This window comes from Phyllostomus discolor, chromosome 10, assembly GCF_004126475.2.
Source record: "Phyllostomus discolor isolate MPI-MPIP mPhyDis1 chromosome 10, mPhyDis1.pri.v3, whole genome shotgun sequence".
Lineage (NCBI taxonomy): Eukaryota > Metazoa > Chordata > Mammalia > Chiroptera > Phyllostomidae > Phyllostomus > Phyllostomus discolor.
Genome location: NC_040912.2, coordinates 5,464,152 through 5,484,725, shown reverse-complemented (window position 1 = coordinate 5,484,725; position 20,574 = coordinate 5,464,152). Strand labels below are relative to the sequence as shown.

The following is a 20,574-nucleotide window of genomic DNA, read 5'->3' as shown; positions in this document are numbered from 1 at the left end:
GTTTCCATGTGTTGTAGAAGCCAGCATTCATACCTCACCCATCTGCAGCACCGCACACTGGGAAACACGAACTGAAGAGATCTCCGAGGTCCTTTCCGTCAAAGATTCTTTATCTTCTCCCGGGAAGAAAACCACAAGCGAACCTTTGCCAGCGCTCACCTGATCCTCTCCAGGCAGCGTCCTGGATCCCACCATCCGAGGGGTCTGTTTTAGCAACTAGATTCCAGCCATGTGTCTGCTGGACATCGGGGGGACAAAGGGCATGGGGTAGACTTGGTGACGTTTAAGTGGCATTCAGAATGGTCTCTCGAGTTCAGATATTTCACCTTTTTCTCTGTCGAGCAACTTCATTGCAGACTTATTTGGAAAAAAAGAGCTTGCCAAAATGGACAACTGTTCTGCCGTTAACTTACAAGGGGAAAAAAATGACATCTCTAGGCTGAGCTACCTTAGCTGAGATGGTGAGACGTTTTTAAAGACATGTTTTGGGCTAAGATTTCCTCAAATTCTAAAACTCACAAAAATCACCCACCAGGAGTGATGGCACCCAGCCAAGAACAAACAAGGACGCCTGCACCACCCCCACGCCACCCCCAGGCAAGGCACAAGGTACAGAACGGCACCCCTCGGGTGAAATAACCCCATTCGCCTCGCTGACAATGCGTCACAGCTCACTCCAATGTCACCTCAGCAAAGCCAAAGCCACTATGAGATGGCAAAGAAAACATAAAGAACGCGGCGGACTAGTCATAAATAAAATGACCAAGGACACTCTTTCACGAACATTCATTTTATGGGCCCCCAAACGCCCAGCCCTTTCCCGAACAGAAGCAAGTACGCGCGGTGGCCTGTAATACCTTTGCGGCAGTGTTTTTACCTTTAGCTGCAATTACTCTAGAGCCCTTTCCCTGGCTGTCACTTACGCGCTTCCAGGCTGCAGCAAATTACAGTGCCGGGAGACGGCTGCTGACAGCTCACTTCGGGGAACAGCGGCGCACGCTCTCGTCCCCGCAGGGCCTGGGGTCCCTCCTTTGGGGCACACCCATGCCGGGCACAGCAGCCCGGGGCCAGAAAAGACAGCAGCGCCCAGCTCTGCCAGTCCGGAGGCCTCGGTCATGCCCACTGCATCCCCCAAGGCCTCTGCAGGGTCTTTCTTCTGCCAAAAAGGGGAGGAAAATCAGTTCTCCCCAGAGTCCTGCAAAGATGCTTCATTCCCACAAAGCATGCATGTTTGGGGAGGAGCATGTTTGGGGAGGAGTGTGTGTGCACACACGTGTGTATGCATACGTGTGTGTGTGTGTGTGTGTTGGAGGAGGAGGATGGGGTCACCGATTTCATTCTAAAGGAATTAATATTCCAGGTACTAGGCATATCCTTAACCTCGTCTTCTTAGGACACTCATCCCAGGCAGGAGAACTGGGTCAAAGGCATAAAGCAGTCCAAAAGAAAAAAATAAAATATTTTTGAAGCGAAAATAGCACCTAATAAAAAAAAAACTGAGTGATCACTTTTGGCACCTGGAAAGTGGTACAGCCTGTCCCCAAATATTAAAATTGTATGAACACAAAAATAGCTCCTCAGAGGCGCTTTCGGCACCCGGCTGACGAATCCAGCTATGTGGCTCCTCAGCCGTCTCGTCTAAATGGAGCATTCGGCACTGGATGGGGACTGGGCAGAGCCCGGGAACAGCGGCGACGATGCTTGGAGCCCCGTCTCAGCCACGTCACCCAAACGACAACCCGGAACCAGTATCTCGCGGTGCCATTTCTTTTAATAACGCTGGGTCTCTTTTCAAGTCCGCCCGTGCCCCGGAGATCGAAACAATGAAATGAGAAGGCACGCGGGAGAGACCCCTAGGAAACACGCTTCGGCCTCTACGCTTCCAAGAATTCAAAGACACAACAGATGAAAGGAGAGAACTACACAAACCCATCTCTGCTCAAGGGATGAGCTCTTTACTTTTTCATGAGTGTTCTGCGCTGGACCCAGAGGCAGAAGGGAGAGAGGGCGCTAGGCAGTGCTTACGCAGCTCTCACGGCAAAGGGTGACCCTCCGCCCTCGGATTTCTTTCATCCTCAACCAAATGTGTCTGCGTCTAAGATGCAGCCCCGGCAGCCTGAGTTAGCGTCTCAGTGATGCAAACAGCGTGGGATGGTGCCCAGAACTCGGCGAGTGGGCGGGCAACCAGGAAATCAACTCTCCTTTTCTCGCTGTGATTCCGCTCCATCCAGGGGAGGATGTGGGCAGGCGGAGTGTTGGTTGTCTCTTTCAACAGGGGAAGGGAGGAGGTGCGGAGAGCAGACTGCCAAATAATATTTCAGAGGAACTTGTATTTGCAAAAACACCTAAGTTTAAACTGTTGGTTTCCAACACGTCTTCCTCTCCCCCCTTCTCAGTGATTCTGCATGCACCCTAATGGGGAGTGGGGGGTCTCAAGGACAAAGGATGGAGTAAAGTGAGCTCTGTAACAGTTGGATCCGTGGGAACAAGGGGCCCCTGTAGATTAAATAACTCATTGGGCAATCTCTGATATGCGGGAGCGACTGATCTGAAACATCTCTTAGATCTTTCCTGGAAGTGCCAGCAGTCAGAGAGAAGGGCTGAGCTCCGGTCTCAGCGACGCACTCCCCGTCCTGCCGCATCTTTGCAAACCCCCTTCGGCCACGTCCCACGTGCCAGGCCCTGGGCCGGCACAGGGGAGCCCGAGACACAGGTGGCACCGTGATCGGCTCCCAGAGCCCCTGGGCCGGTGCGGGAGACGATAGCACAGTAAACAGGCACGGTGGATGAGCTCTGTTTCCGCTTTTGTACTTTTGCACAGAGGCACGAGCAAGGTCTCTCGAGGGGCAATCACTCTGAAGTCAAGAAGGCTTTCCGAAGGAGGACATGAGGTTGTCGAGGATGAGCAGCGGAGCTGTAGGGAAGGAGAGGAACTGGGGAGTCAGCCAGGGCCTCCCAGAAGGGGGCCACATCTCACCATCAGTTCAGGCAGGGAGGCTGTGCATAAACTCGGATTCCGGAACCAGCATTTCTGGTGCTGGGCTGCCTCTCGCACACCCCTAACCGGGGACCTGGCCCACGACCCAGGCATGAGCCCTGAACTGGGAATCGAACCAGAGACCCCTGGGTTCGCCGGCTGGCACTCAATCCACTGAGCCACACCAGGCAGGGCCAGATTCTCACTTCTTTAATGGGTGAAATGTTGATTCGGAAGCAGCTGACTGGTCTGTGGACTTGGAGTTGGGCTCCGTCCATCACATCTAGGGCCCTCCCTCTGCATGCCGCAGCTGAGAAAGCCAAGGCCACTGAGCGGGTCATGGATGACGGTCAGGGTCAGCCCCGGGACTAAGACCGTGGCCTCTCGATTCCCGAATCCCATGCCCATAACCCCAAGGCCTGTCGAGCTCACGGGCTCAACACCTTCCAGGAAGCACGACACTGGCCAACAGCCACGGTGACTGGTGCCTACATGGGCGGGTCGGCCACACTGAATGGCAGGGGTGCCCACAGCTGCCTCCCCCCAACGCCTCCCCGCCCCCAGAGGGAGCGGAGTCACCCCCTTGCATCGCCATTGCCCACTGAGTGTTTGAAGACGCAGTGAACAAGTGAAATCCACAACCAGGGCCCACGGACAGGACACTCCACAGCACCAGGAAAGGACCAAAAAAGGTCACCTGTCCCAGACATACCTTATTTCCTCCAAAGAGAGAAAAACAGGACCCAGGAACCAAGCTCTGAGAGTGGAGAAAGGCTGAAATTCACAGTGAAGCCATAATGCAAACAACAGAAAACATCATGACATTTTTTTTTTGTAGAAAAGATCTATTCTAATGAAATGCCACCTTTTTTCTTTTTGTAAAAGCTACATGCGAGCACGTGCTTCAGGGGGCTCGGCAAACCTGCAGGAAGGGTGCAGGGAGCTGCCAGGAACGGTGGTGCATCCTGTGACTTCTAACTGCATCCCTTCCAACCCACCAATGGCCTCGATCACACAGTTCCGAGGGGCAGGCTCACAGGTACGTACCCAGCACACCTGCTGCAGCCAGAGAACAGAGCTGCCCCCTTTGTTGTGACAACACACAGCACCATTCCCATGTATGTGAGAGGAGACAGAGGCGACGAGAACTTCATAGTTTTGCCCACGGCAAGTAGGCGATGAGTAGTTTCAACCTTGATCAGACCCGTGGAGATCCTGTCTCCGCCACTGCCCCCCAGGGCAGCTCAGAGAGGTGTCTCAGGGAGCGGGCGGGGCCAGGCCTCCGGTCGGGCCAGGGCCCTACTGAAGCCTTTTCCAGCGCGGCCCGGTCACCACGTAAACAGCAGCGTCAGAGCAGCGATCGGAAGAGTCGGATTCACGCAGACCTAGTGTTCACTAGTCGCGGTGTGCCCAGAAAGAAAATAGGTGGGAAGCCCACTAAATTCTTCCTTCATCTGTAGATGCAGACAAGTTCTATGCCAAACGACCGAAAGTCTGACCTGAATCATAAAAACAAAGTCACGACCCTTCCACCAATTCTCAGACTTGAACAAGCGTATGGACCCAGAATCCCTTAGGTGAGGGGAAGCCTGCATCTCCTTGAAGAAGGGCCCTGGTACATCGCCAAAAATGTGTACTGTTGACCTTTGTCCCAGCCTCCCCCAAAGGGACCTGCAGGGGGGACCGTCCACCGAGGCAAAGGGAAAATCAGACTCTTGGGAGACTAGTGAACACTGGCTCTGAAGGGACACTGATTCCAGCAAGCCCAAGGTGTCACCGGCAGCTCGCCACACAGCGTAGGCGCTCATACAACTCAGATGACAGACGCAGTGTCAGCTCTCGATCCGTCCTGCGTGGCCCCCCCACCCCATGTGTGGTTGCTTCCCCAGTTTCAGAATGCATCCTCGGGCCAGACATACTGAGAAACGGGCAGAATTCCCGCACGGGGGGCGGCGGGGGACAAGCGGTGACTTGGTTAGTTCACGGAGGGAGGAAGGGGCTGAGGAAGGTCTGAGGACGCGGTGGCAAAGGTCCGGGTGCGCTCCGCCTCCAGGGTGGACTCGGCACGCTGAGGTTTGGGGGTTACTGCCTGTGTTACTGCTCTCTGGCCTAAGAGAAATGAGCTCAGCTCAGCACTTGAACGTCAGGATAAATCGTTCCGACAATAAAGAGCCAGGACACCTATCAAGTTTCAATTGCTAGCTGCAACCCTTGATAGCTGCTAGAGAAATAATGTGCAATTAGAGCCCAGAGACATCAATTATCAAGGCCACGGTGCTCTCGGAAAATAATACACAAGATGCGGGTAACCACACATGTGGTGAGGATCCCAGCCCCCAGTGCGCGTCTCAGATGCCTGGTGGCCCACAGGCACTGGCGGGGAAGGAGGCGGGCCCACGGATGAGGCCCCAGGGGCAGAGAAGTTTCAGGGTTCGTGCCAAGAAATGTCTTCTCCATTCTCACACGCTGCAGTCTTCTAACATCTCTGCCCCCTTGGCTTTGGGGGAACTGGGAGAGAATTTTAAGCAGGCACACAAGGAGTAAATACTTCTGCAGATAGCCACGCGATGACGAAACGCTGGTTTCCTCCTCTGGAACGTTCATTACGTCCAGGGAAGATCTGGGCACGGTGGAAGGACAGGGGAGCGGCACCCACGGCCGCCGCAGGATGAGGGCACCGCAAAGCCCGTGGCCTTGGCCTGCCCACATCTGAGACCAGGTCTGGCCTGCGCCGCAGTCACAGTGACCTCAGGCAGGGCCGTCTTCAGCAAGACAGAGACCAGGGAGGGTTCCATGCCAGGCACCACTGAGCCACACGTCCCGGGCCCCTTGGTCAAGGACGGAGGAGCCGTTTCAGAGGACGGCAGAAGGGCCAGTGCTCATGCCCGTATGGAGAGAACAGCACCTCCTGATGCAAACAGGACGGAGAGTCTCTTCTGAGCCCAGCACCGGGAGTGCCTGCCCCCAGCGCCCCCAGTCTCCTCCAGGAAAACACGCATGAGCTGACGTGCAGGCAGCATGCTTCTGTCAGCCCAGAGGTCCTCCATGTGTCCGGGAAGGGGGTCCAGGGGGATCCAGGGAGGCTCCCAGGGGAGGTGACTGCTGAGCGGTGTCATGCTGGCTGGGAAAATGTGTCATGTCACCACCCAGCAGCCTAAAAGCCTTTTCCGTGACGTGTTTTCTGCTCTGACTTTGCCCACAACGTGCATGTCAACCTAATTTCACCTGGCAGGAATTCTGGGCCCTGACACTCGGGGGGAAGAGCCGAGAGCCCAGCTCCGCTCTCCCTCCCAGTCAGTGGCTGAGCAGAATCTTAACCGAGCACCAGAGAACAGGGGAGCTAAAGGAGATAGATACCTCAGAAAGAATCCTCCTGCTGTCCCTGGCCCTTCGTGTCCCTCGAAACAATCCCTTATTGTGGCAACCGTGCACTGGCCTGTCCCGAGCATCCACCCCGGGTCCTGTTCCAGGGCCAAGTCAGTGAACGCCTCATTGGCCCGGCCTCCTCGCCACCGCCCAGCCTCATAAACGCCCTCGGGAGGATTCTCATTAAATGGCGACAGAATGAAAAGTAAAATGTCACCGACACAGAGGGAGCAAGCCACAGATCTGAGACAGCAGCTGCCCATGAGAGAATTAGGAAATAAATGAGAAGAAACTCATAGGATCTAGCATCCATTTCAAGGGCCCTGGCAGAAAAGCCGTGCAGTGTCAGGAGAGGAGGTCCAAGCTCAAGCCCGGGCTCTAAAGAGGTGCCATCGTCTGCTGTTCACCTTGAGCTGTGCAATCCTCTCTCTCTCTCCTTCGCACTTTCTAGGACGATGCTTTTCAAAGTGGAGCCGGGCCCACTTGCATCCGAGTCACCTGGAGACTCGTTAGGATGCAGTTCCTGGGCCCCCGGAGGTTCCCAGGCATTTTGAAGTCTAAGGATCGTAGAACTAGGTACTTTATCATTCTTAAACGCTCATGATACCCGTGCTAAATCACTCAGTTCAATTGCTCTTTAAAATCTGAAGGAGACACTAGTGGCTAAATTGATTCATTTAGAAATTGTTAAGATTCTAAAAGTAGTAATAGCGGAGGCACGTTGTGACCAATTTGAAATGATGTAGAGTGTACACATCGGAGCCAGGGAGGTCTCTGCAAAGCGTCAATCTGCTCACATCACTCCCCGGGGCAAAACACTTCAGTGGCGAACCTCCGTGCTTCCGTGCAAAGCCCGGGCCCACGAGTCTCCCCAGGCCAGTCCGGTCCTGAGTGCTTGCCGCCCCGGGCACTCTGGTCTTCAGTGCCCTCAACACCCGAGTCTGCCCTTCACGCGACCTTCACCTACGCCCATCACCCGCAGGAGCTCCTCCTTCCACGGTAAAACCCATTCTCCCTCTTCCCTCGCCTCCCTGAACACGTGGACCCCCCCCTCCCCGCTGTAGCCTCTCCCGGCATCCGTCCCTGTCCTTCCCACAGCCCCTGGCACGGTTTAAATAAATGCCACGTAGATTTGTGTGGTCCTTTGATCCAGGTGCATCTCCTCCACCAGTGTCTCAGCAGCCCACGGAAGCGGTCAACAGGTCTCCTTCATTTCCTAGGGAGGAGACTCACTGTTGTGTCCCTCACCTAGCATGCCCCCCATCGTACCTAGCAGGTGCTCAGTGAAACTTTGGGGGGGGGGGAATGAATGAAAGAGTCTTTCACAAGCAAACACTGGAGCCCTGGCCAGGTGGCTCAGTGGTTAGAGTGCTGCCCTGTACTCCAAATGGTTGTGGGTTTGATTGATATTTCTCTATCACATTCATGTTTTTTCCTCTCTCTCTTTCTCAAATCAATGACTATTTCCTTGCAGGGGGAGGCAAACAATGGAGGCAAATTCAGACCCACAGGAGCCATCAAGAATTTCAAATACACTCTGACCCCCTCCTAAAAGTCAGAGGCCCAGCGCCTGAAGACTCTAGTTTTATCACGGGGTTTCCTTCCCCCACACACGAGACTAGACACATTCTTTTATACTCAATGCTTCAAATGCATGAGCTCAGCGCTTCACAATGCAATTCCCAGGCTTTGAAAGAAGGGTGAAATTCAACCTTAAAACTGCTATTATGCCATTTCTCTGGGCCTTGCACTGATCTCGTTACGAAAATGGCCCTCGAGCGAGCCTGTTCATTTTCTGAAAGATAACACGTTGAAATAAAAACGGCCTAGGGATTTCCACAAGGGCTACTTCCCTTTTCTTACACCTTCCTGTGTGTCCTACCAGTCTCAGCTCCGGGTGTCCATTTCTCAGACTGTTTTATGGAGCGCGTCCATAAGCTGGAAGTATCCGTAGCATATCTGCAAAGGTCTCAAACGGCCCTACCCAGGTCAGCAATAGTCACCCCACAATCTGTGCTACTGTGAGATGATGCGGGGGAGAGGGGGTATAAATGAACGCACCATCCCCCCAACCCCCGCACCTTGCTGGCGGATGCCCTGGCTCAGGTGCCGGCTGGTTTGCTGCCCTGACCGAGCTCTCCCAGCAAACAGTTCTCAGTCCTTCACCAGGAAGCATGACCACTTAATGGACATTCCAGGAAGCATGACCACTCAATGGACATTCCAAGGTGGCAGGTTCAACCGAGGCCAAAAACACCGATAGAGTGAAGGAGGCTTGGTGGCAGGGGAGCAGGACATCGGGTGAGCGGGAGAAGCGAGGGTTCCGACTGCACATGCGTGGAGCTGGGCACCTGCCTCTCTGACACGTGAACGTCTTCATCTGGGCAGTGGGTCCGAGGTGAATTCACATGTTTGTCACTGTCAGGCTGGCACGTTTTTGGTGTGGATGTAATTCTCCAGGGATTTCATGCAAACCTGTACTTCACGCTAGGTCTCCGTATGGGTCTCTACATGCTTATATAACACTGGGTCCTATTTAAAGTTACATGCCAATCCTAGTGCGCAATCACGAGGCATGGCCCCTGGCCAGCGTGGCTCCACTGGTTGGAGCATCATCCCTTCAACTGAAGGGTGACAGGTCTGACTCCCAGGCAGGGCACATGCCTAGGCTGCAGGTTCAGTCCCCACTGGGGGCACGTACAGGAAGCAGCGGATCGATGCCTGTCCCTCTGTCCCTCCGTCCCTCCGCCTCACACGCTCCCTTCCTCTCTCTCTCTAAAATCAATAAATAAAAAAGGAAAAAAAAAGATTCCTTAAAACAAAAGAAGAAGAAGTATGCCTACACAACTGACAAGCTAGCAGCCGAGCGGTCCACATTTATCTCCTTACTTGGAGAAGACAGGGTGACCGGGAACTTCCCTTCACCCCGAAGAACCAAATGCGATTTGCATGCAGTGACCAGAGACGTGGCTTCTCGGGGCCCCGGGAATGGGGTTGGGAGGAACTATACCCCACTCTGCACGCACAAGTCTGGAGAAGGGGTTTCTATGTGGCACATGTCTCCCGCACACCTCTACTTCACGGCAGTTTGGTGTCTACAGTGAGGATTTTTTTTTGGGACGCACTCCATAGAAGGTGTTGCCCAGGGACAGGTCCACGAGCTCCTCTTCCACGAGCTGGGGAGCCCGTGGGCCAGCTGCCGCCTCGCTGAAGGAGCGCACAGTGGAGAGGGCGCCCCACGCACGAGCAATCGCCAGAGGGCATGCACAGAAATGGAAACACGTGGCTTCTACTTAGACGGCCATAAAAGGAAGGTGCGACCTGGGACACTTTTGGGAGCGAAAGATGATACCATTAATTATGCTGGGACAAGGTATTTATTATGCTAGGCCTGTACACTAAGGACTACCGTCGTCCTGGCTTTATCTTTCTGTCTCCAGAGTATTTTTAAAAACTGGTTTTTATAGGCTCAAAGAGGAAAAATGAACACTTTACTACCACTCACTGACAATTGGCATTTCAATAGTGCCCTGACTCGCTGGCAGGGTCCAAATGGTTCAGAAAAGGGACCTTTCCAAAGTGTCAGTGGAACCACAGAGCTTCTTCAACAGGCAGCATCGTGACGTGAAACCTCGTTCAACTGAGCTGCGTTCCCGTCCAGGGCTCCCCACTACTGCTCTACAGACTGGGGGTTTCTCACTGAAAACGTGCAGACAGCCCCCAGATGGAGGAGTCAAGGAAAGGGAGAGAGCCCGACTAGCAACCTCCCTTCTCTCTGGGCAACATAACAGCAGTAACTCGGGAGCACCCCAGGTTGCTCTGAATGATTGGGGGATAGAGCTCTCATTTCAGCAGCTTTTCTTTGAGGGCCCCGAGTGGCTACCGTAATTCGTCACGTCAGATCTTTCCATTCACGATCGATGGCAATCGCCCCCGACCTTTGTTTCAGCAGCTCGCTTCTCTTTGATTCTTGAGGAAAAACTACACAAATCGAATCAACAGTCCAGTCAAGATTTAAGGAGGAATTACCCAGGCGTCTTAAAGGAGATGAAATAATAAATGCATGCCTTTAAGTGATTTTTAGCAAGATGTTTGAATTTAAAAAAAAACCTGAATACGAACTACTGAATTAGTAGTGGCATCAATAATAATAGCAAATTCAACGCAATACTTTCAGGGTGGTCTACATACAATCACTGTTGCACCTGATGACCAAGGCAACTCCACGAGGTGGGGACTCCTATGACCTCCTTTGGAAAGATGTGACAACTGAGTCTGAGAAACTTGACACCAAGTTCACCAACCCAGGGAGTCAAACCACACTTGAACCCCCAACCAACAAATACTCAAACCCCCCAACCAACAAATACGTACTTACTTAGCTTCAAACCTCAAAGACTCCTACTTCCCCCTTTTTCCCAAATCCAATCAGTCAGCAAATCTTTTGTTTTTCTTCCATGGCAATGCCCTCTCCCTGCAACTTGCATCCAGCTGGTGGGGCGGGGTCTCTGGAAGTTGTCGCCTTAAAGGAAGAGGTTGGCTTCCTACTCAGACTGGCAGGTGAGGCGGAGCTACCTGTCTTCATGTTGCATGGACATGGCAAGCACACTGCTTTGTGCATTCATTCATTCGACCAAGATCGTGTGTTTATTCAAGAAGCTGGAAGGGAGGCATTTACGGCTGCCCTCAGGCCTTGCCACCTCCTTCCTCTCTCTGGTCGGTCTGCTCCATCTTCCTCGCTGCCTGGGCAGTTACACTACCCTTTGAGTTCCAATTCTTTTTTTTTTGCCTAAAATCCTTTGGTTTTCCTCTCCTCTCAATCCAAATGCCTGGCTTCTGGAAGAGTTGACACAAGGCCTCTTCTGGACTTTCTCCCCGCCACCCTGGCTGCTGTGTTCCCTGGGGACACCACGTTCTTTCCCCCGTACTCAGTATTGACACTCGACACTGGAGACCTTCCTCAAAGCCACTTTGCTGTGAACTTTGTCCCCGGTGACCTGCAGATGCTCTAAACACAGATTATCACACTCCCTTTGGACTGTTAGTGGGTCTCTCTCCCACAGAGCCCCCCGCCCCACACAAAAAGGGTCTCATTGTATCTAGCAAGTATTGCCTACATGACATCAAATGGGATAAAAATGGTTGCTGAATGAAAGAACGAATGAATGAATGAATGACCTATTACAATGGGTGCTGTGAGCCCAGCAATATTTCAAGTTGAAAATATTTATATGCCTTCTAAGTGTAAGCTTAAGCCTAAGTAGTATCTTTCTAAAAATACACTACCATTAGTAAATAAAGCTTTAGTGTGCTTTACTCACATCAGTCCAGACAAATGTTTTTAAAACTCCCCATTGGTGAATGGAGAGTGACTGAGAAAACAGTTCTCGTGAGGGGAAGGCCCTTGCTGGCAGCAGAGGAAGTCTGAAGACGGTGGAAACATTTTCATTCCTTGATAAAAAGTTTTGGTTTCATGTGACTTGTGCTGCCTCGCTGGGAAAGCGACAAGCACTGGAGAACAGAGGCCTGGGAAACTGGCACAACAGTTTCTTTGCTTCTACTGGTCCTTCACTATGAGGAGAGCCGCGTGGGGGTGTGTGTGCATGTGCTTGCACGTGTGTGACTCACACACACACATAGCACACACACCTACAGTTCAGCGTATGAGAGACTCAGTCCTACCCACCCCCAAACCTGAATGTTGCAGAGCTCAGCTTCACCCCACCGAGGGGCCCGCCGTTGAAGAGCTGAGGGCATGGGATCCATGACAAAAATTCTCCAAGGGCGGGTGGGGCCGGGGTGGGGTGGGGTCAGCAGGAGTCGAGCACACACCAGCCTGAGCGCGTGCCCCTGGGGTTCACTCTGCCCTCGGCCAAAAACATGCCATCCAACCACAGGCCTTTCCCCGGCTGGCCTCTCCAGCCACATGACTTCAGAGGGCCACAGGCTAAGCCAGCTGGGGCTCTGCATTTGGGTTCAAAAGCCTAAAAACAGGAAAACAATATTTTGACCTGTATTATGCTTCAGAAGTAAGGGTAACCGTGTGAGGAAGCCTGGAAGAGGGAGCTCCTCCAGTCCCTCGCGGCCACAGAAGCCCGCAGCACAAACGGCTGGCTCTCTAAGTGTGATTGCAAACTAAAAAAAAAAATCACAAAGGGCGGAAGGAAGGGTGGAGGTGGCTACAGGGCTGTGACTGCAGGAGGCTGCTTCCTCGGGGGGCCACGTCTCTACACGGCTCCGGCCGCGAGACGCCGCTCTGCAGGCGACCGCAGGCAGCAGCCACGCAGCGCAGGTAAACAGAAGGTGGACAGATAATTATTACACAAGGAAACACACGCGCCCTGACTGGGATGGAGCTCTCACAGGCAGGGTGGGGAAGGACTTCCCACACAGCGGAACTTTCGAGCTTCACCCCGCGCCCGACCTGTTCCAATGTCCTGGCCCCACTAAACGGAACATCAGTGCCCGTTCCTATCCAGCCAGCCAAGGTACACGCCACACGCAGAGAAGGAGGCATTTCGTCCCGTTAGTTTATTCCCATGCAGACGCTTCCTTAATCTCGGGGCAGAGGCCTCTGAGCGAGCCAGCTTGGGCCTGGTCGCCTGCCCCCCTCACAGCGTTTACCTCGCTCCCATTAGGTGCAGCTACAGTCACTGTGGGAGGCAGTGGCCGGGATGCGAGACCTTGTAAGGAAACCGGGACGTCACATCGCTAGGTATCTATAGTCTCTTTCGGCCACAGAATACCAGGAAGAAACACACGTGAAAATAGAACTGGAAACCGATTTGGGTGAGGAAGACAATTGCAATACAGGAGGGAAGGAAGTTAGGGGGGAAATCAGGAGAGCTAGGGGAAAGAAATGAACATAAGAGGTGAGACCACCCATCTGAGAAGACACCGTGTTCTAGTCTAAGGCATGCGCGGCCCTGACCTGACCAGGTAGCTTGGTTGGTTAGAGAGTCATCCCGACACAACAAGGTTGCAGGTTCAATCCCTGGTCAGGGAACACACAAAAATCAACCAAGAGATGTATCAGCAAATGGAACAACAACTCTCTCTCTCTCAGCAATAAGTTAAAATAAAAAAGTCTAAGGAACGACCAGTAAGCAGAAAACTGGGGCACTTACAACTGTTGCCGAAGTCTAGCCCGTCTAACAGCACAGGATGTCTAATCAGGAGGCACAGCGGTGTTTCTCACCTGGGGAGGGGCTGCCCCCACCGCCCACCCACCTGCAGAGCAATGCAATGTCCGCAGACATTTCAGCTGTCACAGCTGGGTGCTATCCTGGCATCTAGTAGTTACAGGGCAGAGATGCTAACAAACATCCTACAAAGCCCAGGATGGCCCCCACCACAGAATTATCCAGCCCCCCCGCCCCCAGTGAAAAATGCTGAGGTTAAGACTGCTTGAAATTAAGGGTCAGCATAAAAGGGGCCATAGCCTGCAAGGAGGAAAAAAAAAACAACAACAAATCAGTAGCCTCAGCATCTCCTGGGGGAGAAACCAGCTTGGTTTAAGACTCCAGTCTCTGGCTCCCCGAGTTGGTATCAATCTATGGGGTGGGGGAAGTAGCAAAAGGCATGGCTAGCTGGAAAATATACTCTGTGAAGTGTATTCCCTCACCCCAGTTGGTTTCCCCCCAAATGGTCCCATATTTTTGCTTTCATCACGACATCCACAAAGAAAAAAAGTATTGGCCACAAAAGATGTGCCTATTCTCCTTGGCAAACAACAGTCTCATTTCTGATTAATGAACTGCATTCTAGCTTATACGCCTCATTATCATGAGCTTGGGGGATGAGCATGCTGTCCCCGAGACAAGGCTCCACCGATTCTCCAGGCTCAGAAGGTCCACTTTTGGGAAAACGGAGCCTCCATGGAGGTGGGCGCATCCCTGGGTGCCACGGCAACCCTGGACACATCCATCAGAACCCAGGGCATTTCCAGCAGCATACAGGACTGCAAAGGACCCCCGCCCCCAGTGCCCTGCAGCATGACTCAACATGGGGACCCTGGCCTCGGACCAGGGCAGTCCAGGAGATCCAAGGAGAGGAAGAAGGGACCAACACGGGCATCTTGATCCATGGGAAAGACATAGCAAGGGGACAACAGTCAGAGGGGCTAGTGTCGGCTCAGATCTACTCTCCAAATGCCGGTGACATTTCCTTCCTCCAAGCCACGTCTATAAAACTGGATAACAATACTCCAATGATGAAGTATTGTTACACTCCAATGTTGGAAATGATGGCTATTCCCCATCATTTCCAAACAGCATACCAGAAGGACGAATATCGGCTGTCAGCACGAGAAGAAAACCATCCCATGGATGCTGTGACTCCAAGCCTACTGGGGCAACGCTCAGTCGGGACTCACCTGATCACGGTGCCCTCCAACCCCTGCTCCTTACCCAGCAGGTGCAACGCACCCAACACAGAGCGGCTCGGGAGCCCAGCCTGTAGTGGGTTCGCCAGTGTTTCCTACTGAGGCACGTTTCACTCCCTGCTTTAACTGTTAGGATGAAAATGGCCACAGCTGCAGCTTCAATTCCTAAAGCGGAGGTTCCGGTAACAACTCTGCTCAGATTCTGGAAGTCAGGGATTGTGGGTAGGGGGCCCAGAACCCAGACTGAGGATCATCTTCCATTTACACGTGTGACTACTCTCTCTCCCCAACACTCCGCCGCGGGTTGCTGTGGTTGCTCTGGTGGATGAGCCGGCAGGGTTCCTGCCCTCACACGGGTGGACGCCTAGCGGGTACTCTGCTGTTCACCCACCCCAGGGCGGTGACGAAACTCCACTCCACCTGTCCCTGCACTTATCCCGTTCGAGTTCAGAAAACAGAGCACTACGTCACCAGTCAACGTCACCATGCAACCTACTAGTGTTTTGTAGGCTTCAGTTCTGGCTGTCACCGGTAAGTTCTGATTGTTAACACCCAGACCACCGAAATTATCCAGAAAACAGAACACTGCAACCAGCATGGGCCGTGGGCATTCGGGCTGGCTCTGCTGCACCTAAAAAAAAGGCCACGCTAGACATATTCAAATGCTGTCACAGGCCACAGGCATTTCACGGGAGCCGCCCTCTGTCCCCTGGATGGTTGGCCTGCAAAGTCCTCACGGTGGGGACAGTGCTGAAGTTCTCTGCCTCTTTCTTCTTTGCACAGCCAGTTCCCAAGCCCAGGTAGGTTCCAAGGCTTAATCTAATTATGCGGCACAGCAGCACGGCCGCCACCAGAGCACATCACTACGGTCTTTGCAAAAACTCTGAAAGCAATTAAAATCATGCCGATGGGGTAACGCCAGGCGTGAAACATGAAAGGAAAGAGTTGAGCAAAGTTCCAAAGACCCCCAAAAGTTCTAAATTAAAGGTTGGCCAGAACAGCAGTTGTTGGTTGTATTCTAAGGCTAGTTACTATGGATGAAGCTGCTGCTTCTCCGTAGCACTCAAGTGAAAATCACGCCACGTGGATTTCCAGTTCCGCCAAGATGGCAGCATCGGGGCCTAGCACCCCATCGAGTTCTAGAAACAGAAGCATTTCAAAGTTAAGTCAGTGGCTGATGCATTTACTGCATCTCATTCAACGTGTGCAAATCACATCTCTTGCAGGAGAGAAAACCAACAACGTTTTGTAAGGTGAGGGAGGCAGCTAAGCATTTCTTCAAGTTTGGCGCTATGAACCACATTCATCAGAATCTCTGGCCAATTGGTTAAAGAGGTAGACTCCTAGGGCCTTAGGAATTATTAAGAGATTTTTTTTTTTGTCCTGGCCACATTCAGGGATTACACTGGACGTTAGGATTCAATGTCTGTTTCCTGAAACACTCTATTTCCCACTGCAGTCTCTTCCCTTCTGTGTTTTAAACCACTCGTCTGGCCTACTCACTGGCTCCCGGGTGACAACCCCACGCTCCAGAGACACCGCTCTGGCTAACCAGAAGGAAGCAACTGCAGTTGCGTAATGAGGGCAAACACTGGGGCCCCGTGATGTACAGATGGTCAGTGACCCCCCACCTTTCCCAGCTTCAACAGAATGCATGTCCGGTAAGCCAATCTACCCACGCGGATGGTTTCAGGCACTGACAAGGGGTTGCAGGCTTCCCCGACAAGCCTGAAGGGTACCCACTGTCTTCCATCCAGACAGGGGAAGTGCTCCACGGGAAGAATTCTCTCTAGACGTGTGGTGTTGAGAAAGATGATAACATAAGCAAAGTGTGCAGGCACTTGAGCTCCTTGGCACGCCCCCCACCCACATCCTCTCCGCAAAGGCTTCAAAGCCCTCGCCCTCCGCCTCTCCCACCCATTCACACCACACGCCCACGGGGGGCAAATGACTTTAAAACATGCGAGTATTGTCCTAGCTGAACACTGTAACCTGATAAATGCTCGTGGTTTAGCGGCGCTGTGGAAGCCCCCCCATCTGTTTTCACTCTTTCCTTTTTCTTCCAGGCGCTCCTCTCTCGTTGTCCCCTGCGGGTGCCTCCTTCCTCCCTCTCCTCCTCTCCTCCCTGCCCGCACTTCCGCCTGCTGGGTGAGCGCAGTGGGATACACTGTAGGCCTCCCTCTTCCTAGGGGAGTATCTAACACACACCAGACCTGGTTATTGATCATCTGTACCTGTGTACCACTCTCCCGATGACCCACCTCTCTGTTCCTTTCTTCAGTCCGAAATTCTAAGACAGGGGCCTACTCGGGCAGACAGGGGTCTGCAAGAAGAGCCGCTGGGCACAGGGGTGGCGGAGAGCACAAGTCTGGGACCTAGGCTTCTTGCTGGCCGCTCATACTCCATACAGTATGTTGCTGGCGTAGTTCCCCGGTGAGCCTCTGCCATAACAGGCATCTCTTATTCACTCAGTCAACAAGTATTTATTCAGCATCTTTATGCTGGGAAGCTGTCTAGGTTCTGGACCTATAACCAAGAGAAGGTCCCTGCCCTCGTGGAATTCCATCTCATGGGAGAGACACATGACGATCAAATAAACACATCCATACATAATGCCAGGGGCTGTTAAGTACTCACAGGGAAAACTGAGTAACTTAGGAGGACCGGGGTGCAGCAAGTTGCTATTTACCGATGGTATTCGGGGGAGGCCTCCTGCAGGCCAGGGACCTCAGGAAGCAAGGCAGTGAGCCGTCGTCTGCACAGGTAGGGGAAAGCTCCTCTTGCTAAAGGACCAGGCTGTGCAAAGGCCCTGGGGAGAGCGCTTGGTGAAGAAGACTGTGAGGCAGCCACAGTGGCTGAATTAAGTAGGGTGGGGGATGGGACATGGGAGGGGGCGTTGGGGGGGGGGACTGGTGGGCATGGTCATCAACAGGACCACCCACCCCACAGCCCAGGGACTGCTCCTGGTGTTCAGGTCCATTCAGTCCAGGTCCGGGCTTGCCTCCCAGCCTGCCCCTCCCCGATACCCTCCAACATCTCCCCCAGCCCCCTTCCCTCCTGACCCCAACACCCTTGTGGAGTTCCAGAACCCCCATACGCCAGGTCATTCCCTCACAATTTCCCAAGCACCAGTACCTCTAACTTTTTAAAAAAATTCTTTGAGTAGTAAATAGAGTAGGAGAGAAAGCAACATGCACATTTAACCACAACCCTACAGACATAGCAAATGCTCCACGGGAAAGAGCAGAGGTTCAGAAGGTCAGCTCAAAGGAGACAAGGTCAGCTCCAGGAGAGCAGGCACTCTGCCCTTCTAATCTACCACCCCCAGGGGAGGGGACACCACTCCTTGAAACAACCTTGGAAGTAAGCGCGGAGGTGAGATAATGTGGAAGATCATGACCCGAGGAAGCCCTTAGTAACAGCTGCTGCCAGCCAGCTTTTTCCAGCTAACAGTCTCTCTGCCTGTCCAAGTTACCCTCCAAGAGTCGTTACATAAATACAGGTCATTGACGACTCACACGTTGTAGACAGAACTCCGTTCACTGCCCCCCACCCCTAAGTCCCTGGTAGCCAGCCCTCAACAGGGAACTTGCGCCGGCCTCGGCCTCCTGAGGCAGAAACCCTTCCTTGTCTTAGGTTCTCTAAATTCTTAAATACTGCATAATGAATTAAGTCTGCCTTACTAACGGCCAGGAGTGTTAGGAGCTGCATGGTCGGGGCACAGCACATCACAAAGTCTGTTCGGTGAGTCTCAAGCTTCCGGGGTCCTCCAGAGGCCCCCATAGCCAGGTCACCACTTGGGGGCTCAGCACTTGGGCTTTTAGGTCATTGTGGGACCTGACACCAGCAACCCTGGCCCTCGGCTGCCAACTTCAAAAGCTACCCGCCCCCAGGAGGGGGAGGGTCACTCAACGGGGAGGCCCTGGCTCCCGAGCCCCTTTAGATGGATCAATCTTACACACACACACACACACACACACACTCGCTGCTCTCGCGCGCACCCGCGGCACAACACGGACTTCCCAACCCCAAACACACGCGCGCACCCCGGGCCGCCTGAGTTCTGTATTTCCTCTTCCTCAAAGCTACTCGTGTGATCGCTGCCGCCCCTCTCCGCTCCGACTGCAGGGTCCCCAGAGCTCCGCTGCCCCCTTCTCAGAAGGCGCGCCCGGTGCGCCCCCTCTCCGAAGCTGGTCTCTCGCACGGAAGCCCCCACCGTCTTTCCCGGTCCCAGCGGGGACTTCGGCGTGTCCCCACAGGCGGCTATTTACTAATAGTGGTCCCCGGGGCTCCCAGCTGCCCCGACCACCCCTCCTGTCCCTCCCGGCCCTCCATCCTCCTAGCCTATCACCGCCCCCTACCAGGAGCGCGCTTGCAGGGGGATTCCCTCCCTTCTGCCGGTGCCCGAGAGAAGCCGGGAGTCGGAGCCGCCAGTTTCTTCTCTGGCGCAGCTTCTCCGGCCTCCGAGCCCCCAAACCCACCGTCCCCCGTCCCCAATCCCCCGGCGCCAGCAACGCAGTCCTCCGGCAGCCCCCTCCAGGGGCCTTGGCCGAAATGTTTCTGCGGGTTCCCGGGCCCCGGGCCCTGCGCTTCTTCCCGGGGCCCCCTCCCCCCGCTCCCACTTCCCCCGCTCCCCCTCTGCCCAGACTTCCCCAACTGCGGGGCGCCCCAGCGCGCCCGCAGCCTTCACCCCGCAGAGCGCCGCGGCCACCCCCGCCGGAGCCGGGGCGCCCCCAGAGAGGAAACAAAAGTGTCTCCGCGGCGACCAGAGTCCCCCGGGGCAGGACGCCTCCTCCTCGCCCCAGCCCATCTCCCTCCCCGGTAGCGCTGAGGTCAGCGAGTCAGGGCGCGGCGCCAGCCCAGGAAACTTTACGAACCTGCCCAGGGTCGCCGGACAACGGCTGTGGCGGCGAAGGTTCCCCGCGAACAGAGCTCTGGCGACCCGGGACCATTGAAGGGGGGCGGGCGGCTCTGTGGCCCTGCTCGGGCCGCGGCGGTGTGGGTGGTCTGCCTCTATCCCGCGCCCATCCTCGCCCGCTCGCGCTCGCCGGAGCACACGCACTTACACTCCGGGTCGGCCGGCTGTGCGCCGCCGGCTGCCGCTGCTCTCACTTCCTCTTCCTTCCTCCTGCTGGCCAGGGACACAGCGTGCATCTGCAAGGCATCCCGAGATCAGCCGCGAACTCTCCTCCCGAGCCGACGCTGCGGGGTGGCCTCTGCCGCCCCGGCACCTGCGCCCGGACTCGCGTGGTTGGCGCGTTCGCCCCCTGCCCGCGCCCTGGCGCCTGCCCACCGCACTTCGTCCCGGGGGCAGGGGGTGGGGGCGATGAGAGGGCAGTGCCCACGACTTTTTCAAGTCCCCCTACTTAAAAAGAGGAAAATGTCAAACACTGAGCACGCCTCAGATCTGCTATAAATAATATGTGTGCAGAGCCTGACTTCTCGGATGAGCTCACACGCGGCATTTTGCAGGCACTAATTAACTTCGTCACCCTCAGAGCGCCACCTCCAGGAGACCCGAGCGCGTGATATCTGTGTATGCATTCATTTTTGGCGACTGGCTTGGAATTTTGAGGGGAAACTTCGGTGGGTTGTTTTAAAGCTACTTGAAGAGGCTGGTGTGTTTGTTTTGCTGCTCTGCCTCTACCCCTGGGCCCCGTGGCAAAAATAACCGCAGAACGTTTCCTTCCCCTAACACTCACCTAGGCATTGATGGACTACAGGATTTATTTCTGACCAGTTAAGCCAGGGACTCCCTCAATTATGCATCACTTTGCACAGAGCAGGATGTTCTGCCCCCCAATTTGATATTTAGGGTACATTATTTATTTCACGCAACCTACTTCAG

At 54.2% G+C, this 20,574-nt stretch overlaps 1 protein-coding gene across 3 annotated transcripts in view; it reads right to left on the bottom strand.

Moving 5' to 3' along the window:
* ELMO1 (engulfment and cell motility 1) overlaps positions 1-20,173 on the bottom strand; it is a 472,089-nt gene extending 451,916 nt beyond the window's left edge. The window contains exon 1 of one of the 3 annotated variants that reach the window (XM_036010403.1): positions 19,604-20,173. The gene's annotated coding sequence lies outside the window, so the exon portion shown is untranslated. The remainder of the gene's footprint in view (positions 1-19,603) is intronic. The other 2 variants (XM_028526015.2, XM_028526016.2) reach the window with 2 other exon arrangements.
* Between the last annotated feature and the right edge of the window lie 401 nt (positions 20,174-20,574).